Consider the following 6000-nt stretch of genomic DNA (forward strand, 5'->3'; position numbering starts at 1 on the left):
GTTGTTATAAATTTCATAAGCAAGATAACATAAGGGTAGTATTGGAACAAAAGTTTTATGTTTATTGTATTTCATCCAAAGGGGTTAAAATGTTACACGAAATATTGATCCAAGGGAGGTAAACGAGATTTTATAAATCTCAGGGGAGTTGAGTGATACTATGAGAAATCTTGGGGGAAAATGTTGTCAAAACCTACGGGGATGAAAAAATCAAGAACAGAACCCCTTAGCTGGAAAGTAGGAGTGTGCAAAAAGAGGGGAAAATGAAGAGGGATTTGTCTAATTAACACTCATTAAAATATAGTTCAGGTGCTAAATTTTTGAAAATGTACACTTAATTAGAAAAAGTATATAAATGTAAAGGAAAACAATAATTATTAGTATGTATATTCACATGATAGCGTGGGTGTAATTAATGTGTGTTAACGAATGTTCATTGAGTCGACGCTTATTAGAAAAACTCAAATGGGAAAATATATCAGAGTTGATGGAGAAATATTTAGTGCGACTCACAAGAGTTGATGGAATAGTTAATTTTTGATTAGTCGTATTATTGACCTTTTGAGTAAAATTGCTAATAACACAAACCTAAAAATATCAGACTCCCTCTTGCTGAATTATTTGAATTCTACGTTACAACGCATTTAATTACATGATTTGCCAACTGTCATCTCAATCAAATAATACAGTTCAATGAATCTCAATAAAATAATGGGCTGAAGCCATGGCATTAGTACTAGTTACTACTATGACAGTATCCTTCACTTCCCCTGCTCTTAGATTGCACAGAGTCATGGGGAGAATTCACTGTAATTTCCTTCTTGGACTTCTCTTGTCATGCTTTCTATCAGATAGCTTAGCCATGGCATCAAACAACATCACAACTGATCAATCGTCTCTTCTTGCCTTGAGAGCTCACATTTCAGTTGACCCTCAACAAATCTTGGCCAAAAACTGGTCTGTTTCATCTTCTGTTTGTGACTGGATTGGAGTTACCTGTGGCTTTCATCATTGTAGAGTGACTGCCTTAGACATTTCGAACATGGGGCTTACCGGCATCTTACCGTCACAGTTGGGAAACCTGTCATTTCTCATTTCTCTTAACATGAGCATGAACAATTTCCATGGAGAATTGCCGAATGAACTTGCTTGGTTGCACCGATTAAAAGTACTTGATTTGGGTTTGAACGATCTTACCGGAGAAATTCCTGAGTGGAGTAGTTCATTTCCCAAACTTCAATACTTGTCCCTAAGAAACAACAGTTTCACTGGCCTAATCCCGCCTTCCATTTCTAACATGTCAGATCTGAGAAGTTTATACCTTTCAAACAACTCTCTTGAAGGTAACATTCCGGAAGAGATCTTCAACATTTCTTCACTGGAAATGATTTCGTTGGGAGGTAATCGCTTATCTGGAAGTCTTCCAATTTATATGTGTGGCAATCTTCCGAGACTAAGAGTCATTCGCCTATCAAAGAATGAATTGAGTGGTCCAATACCATCAAGCTTAGTCCAGTGTTCAGAACTTCAGGCTGTATCCTTTTCGTTCAACAAGTTTAGTGGAACCATACCAAAAGAAATTGGGAAGCTGAAGAAACTTGAGGTGATATACTTCTCCATGAACAAATTAGTAGGTAAGATATTAATTTATAGGTCTATGGAGCAAGTAGAGTTAGATGACTTGTCATCCTTCTACTTCTTCAAAATTTAGATGGTTAATTGCACCTCAGTTGCTAGGAGAGTTTGATGGTTGATTCCATGTCTTGTTCATGCATAGTCGTTATAGCTTTCACTGGTTGCATCTATTACCATAATAAGAAGGGCAAAATACACTTTACCCTTGTGGTGTAGCTTATTTTCACATAATCTCTCTATAGCCCTCATAGTTTGGAGTAAAGTATCAAAATAACAAAAATAATTTAATTTTCGTAATGAAATCTAGGAAAATGTCGAAATTATCTTTTGTTTAAAAACTGAAATGGGTGAAGTGACTAAAATATATAAACATAATATGTATGATACTCTAACCCCATATGATTTTATGTTTTATCATATAAGCCTTTATGGTTTAGTGCTTTATAACCATATAACCCCCTTATATTTTCAAAATATATGTATAACCCCTCTATGATTAATCAATAATTTTCAACTTTATATAGGGGTATTTTTGATATTTTAGTTGATTCCGTTATGGAATGCAAATTCCGTTACTATGATACTTTAATTTAAACCAAGAGGAGGTTATCCATAGCTTTTGAAACTATAGGGGTTATGCAAAACAACACTAAACCATAGGGGTAAAGTGTAATTTGCCCTAATATAAAACTAAAATTTTGAACTCCTGACCAGACCATTGACACCATTTTATTTTTTTTTGGTCTCTCAAAAAAGATATATCCCTTTCCAACTACCATCAAAGATGTAACGCGGATCTTCAAGTTTATAATTTTTACATTTTGCAGGTGAAATTCCAAAAGAGCTTGGAAATTCAACCATGCTCAAATTCTTGGACTTAGCTGATAACCACCTAACAGGTACAACAATAGCTAATTACACATAGATTACTGACTAAGACGATCTTGCGGTCTAATTCGAAGAACAAGGGTCATTCATGCACATGCTTATTACATTATTGGCAGGCGTAATACCGCGAGAGATCGGCAATTTATACAATCTGGAAACACTCAGCTTAGGGTGGAATAACTTGACTGGTTCCATACCAGTAGAGATCTTCAACCTCTCCAGGGTAACATTGATGTCACTCGCAGGAAATCAGCTTTCAGGAAATCTTCCATCAACAGTGTTTTATGGGCTTCCAAATTTAGAACAACTTTATCTCAACTCTAACCACATTGTTGGAGACCTACCCGAGTCAATTACAAATTCTTCTAAACTTCTTCTTGTAACCGTGTCTGACAACTTCTTCACAGGCCATATTCCCATTTCCCTCGGTAACCTAAGACACCTCCAAGTGCTGGATCTAGGAAGCAATAAGTTAGTCACTGACTTTTCGCATCCAGAGACTAGCTTCATCTCTTCCTTGGCAAATTCCAAGAATCTGAGAACATTAGCTGTGAATGGCAATCCACTGAATGGCATTCTTCCGGAATCAGTTGGGAACCTTTCTAGCTCCCTTGAAAGACTTTATGCATACAGGTGCAATCTCCAGGGAAAAGTTCCTGATGGAATTGGAAATTTGAGCAGTTTGTTTATCTTAAGCCTGTACGTTAATCAGTTGACTGGACCGTTGCCCATTACAATACAACGTCTGCAAAATCTTCAAGCGATAGTTCTTTACATGAACAAACTAAACCAAGTCAGCCTGGATTACTTCTGTACTTTCACAAAGTTGGGTGCAGTAATTCTGGGCCAAAATCAAATTTCAGGAGCAGTCCCAGGTTGCTTAGAAAATGTTACTTCTCTGAGATATCTTTACCTAAATTCCAACAGATTGAAGTCTAGTATTCCTAGAACTTTGTGGAACCTTACAGATCTCTTGTTGCTCGATCTTTCCTCAAATTCACTAACTGGCTCTCTACCTCTAGAAATGCAGAACTTGAAGGCTGCAACAAGCTTGATTTTATCACTGAATAACTTATCAGGTGGCATACCAAGCACAATAGGAGATATGCAGAGCCTGGATCATCTTTCTTTGGCACACAACCAACTGGAAGGTTCAATACCGAAGTCAATTGGTAGTATCTTAAGTTTGGAAACTGTGGATCTATCACATAACTTTTTCTCTGGTTCCATTCCAAAATCACTTGAGAATCTTAAGTATCTTACAAGCTTCAATGTCTCTTTTAACAATTTAAGTGGCGAAATTCCTCCGAATGGCCCTTTTGCAAACTTCACTAGTGAATCCTTTAATTCAAATAAAGCACTTTGTGGAGCTCCAAGGTTTACACGTCCCACCATGTGTAAGTTTTTCAGCTAAAACATCGGGAAACAAAAAGAAGTTTGTAATCATTTTTACTACAGCAGGGGTGATAGCAGTTTTAGGTGCCATGTCCCTGGGATTTGTTTACCTAAGATATCGAAGGAAAGGTAAAAGTCCCATAGAAGCAGATATGTTTACACAAGAAAGAATTTCCTTCTACAAACTTTCACAGGCAACCGATAATTACGATGAAAGGAACTTTTTGGGAAAAGGAAGCTTTGGATCTGTTTACAAAGGTACCCTTGATGATGGGAGGGTTGTGGCTGTTAAGGTGTTTGATTTACAATCAGAAGGAGCATTGATGAGTTTTGGAGCAGAATGTGAAGCATTGCGCAATCTTCGCCATCGAAACCTCACAAAAGTCATTAGCAGCTGCTCTAACCCTGACTTCAAAGCATTGGTTCTTGAATTCATGCCTAATGGAAATCTTGAGAAGTGGTTGTATTCCAGTGACTCATCTCTAGATATTATCAAGAGATTGGACATCTTGGTGGATGTTGCTTCTGCACTGCAGTATCTCCACTACGAGTGTGCAACACCAGTAGTGCACTGTGATTTGAAGCCTAGTAATGTCCTGCTAGATGAAGATATGGTTGCCCATGTAAGCGATTTCGGCCTTGCAAAGCTGTTGGCTCCAGAGGAAAGCATTGTATACACCAAAACACTAGCCACATTTTGCTATCTTGCACCAGGTATGATTTCTGTTCTGGTCCCCCCCCCCCAACACAATTTTTTGAAATTCCAGAATTTCAAAAGCTCATTTACTTTAAATAACATATGGTGAAAAGTACTTGCCATTCTTGTAGAGTATGGATCCGAAGGAATAGTATCCCCCAAATGCGATGTTTATAGTTTTGGAATCATGATGATGGAAGTGTTTACAAGAATGAACCCCAACAATGAGATGTTTGGTGAGACTTTGAGCCTCAGGAGTTGGGTTGTGGATTCTATGGCTAATACATTAGCTCGTATTGTAGATGCCAATTTGGTAAGCACAACTGATCGTCACTATCTTGAGAAGCTGGAGTGCATTTCTTCCATCATGAAATTGGCTCTAAATTGCACGAAGAAGTCTCCGGCTGAGAGAAGCAATATTCGAGATGCTCTTGTGGCACTGAAAAAGATCAAAATTCAGCTTGTGCAATATGTGTAATATTTAAGCTTCAGTTTAGATTGTACGCTACTGATTTTTTTGGTGATATTTATGGCTTTGGGAGTAAAATCATATATGGTTTGCTGCAACTAGGATCAAATCGTACCAACTTTAAGGGCTGGCCATCATAAATGCAGCATGTTCTTCCTATCTTGACACCAAAGTCTTTCAAGAAAATTTTCAGACTTATTAAATTACTGACAACGAGGTATAAACAACATTTTGTTCAATAAGTAGTTCATCTACTCCTTTATCAGTTTGGACATGTTAGTATAGATAATGCATTTCATGAAATATTAGACTTGTATCAAGCCATAGTCAGAATTCAAAATATGTGGTCAACAAATCAAATCATGCATCAAAGTCTCATTTAGATTGATAAAAAAAAAAAAAAAGAAGAAGCCATATTTAGATTTATCAAACGTTCATATCATTCATAAGTTTTAGTCTTTCTTAACTTTTTATTCACAACCTGAATATCTAATTGTGACTGTTCATCAAGTAAAGTAGGCCAAACGTTCCTAACTAATCCCCCGCTAGGCATAGAGATCATATCATAATAAGTTGGGAATCAAGAGCTTACATAAGTGTACAATTGCAATTGCATTTCAGAAACTTTCATATACGACCAACATTATCTTCATATAGCTAAGAAACACAAAGTACACCTATTAATGATGGATTTTCAAAAAGCTTTTGAAGCAACAAATCTAATAAAATGCATTTTTTAAACATAGAGGGCACATTAAGCAACTTACCTCGAAGGATGTGAGCTAACATCCATGTCAACTCCATTATCTCATAAATATATTAAAACGGATTAATCCTTCCTACACTGATAGTGTATATACTGTCAGTTTTGAATGAATGACAACTATATAAAATTTGAATTTGAAATCTAATTTTT

Source organism: Coffea arabica, chromosome 9e (assembly GCF_036785885.1).
Source record: "Coffea arabica cultivar ET-39 chromosome 9e, Coffea Arabica ET-39 HiFi, whole genome shotgun sequence".
In the NCBI taxonomy this organism is placed as follows: Eukaryota; Viridiplantae; Streptophyta; class Magnoliopsida; order Gentianales; family Rubiaceae; genus Coffea; species Coffea arabica.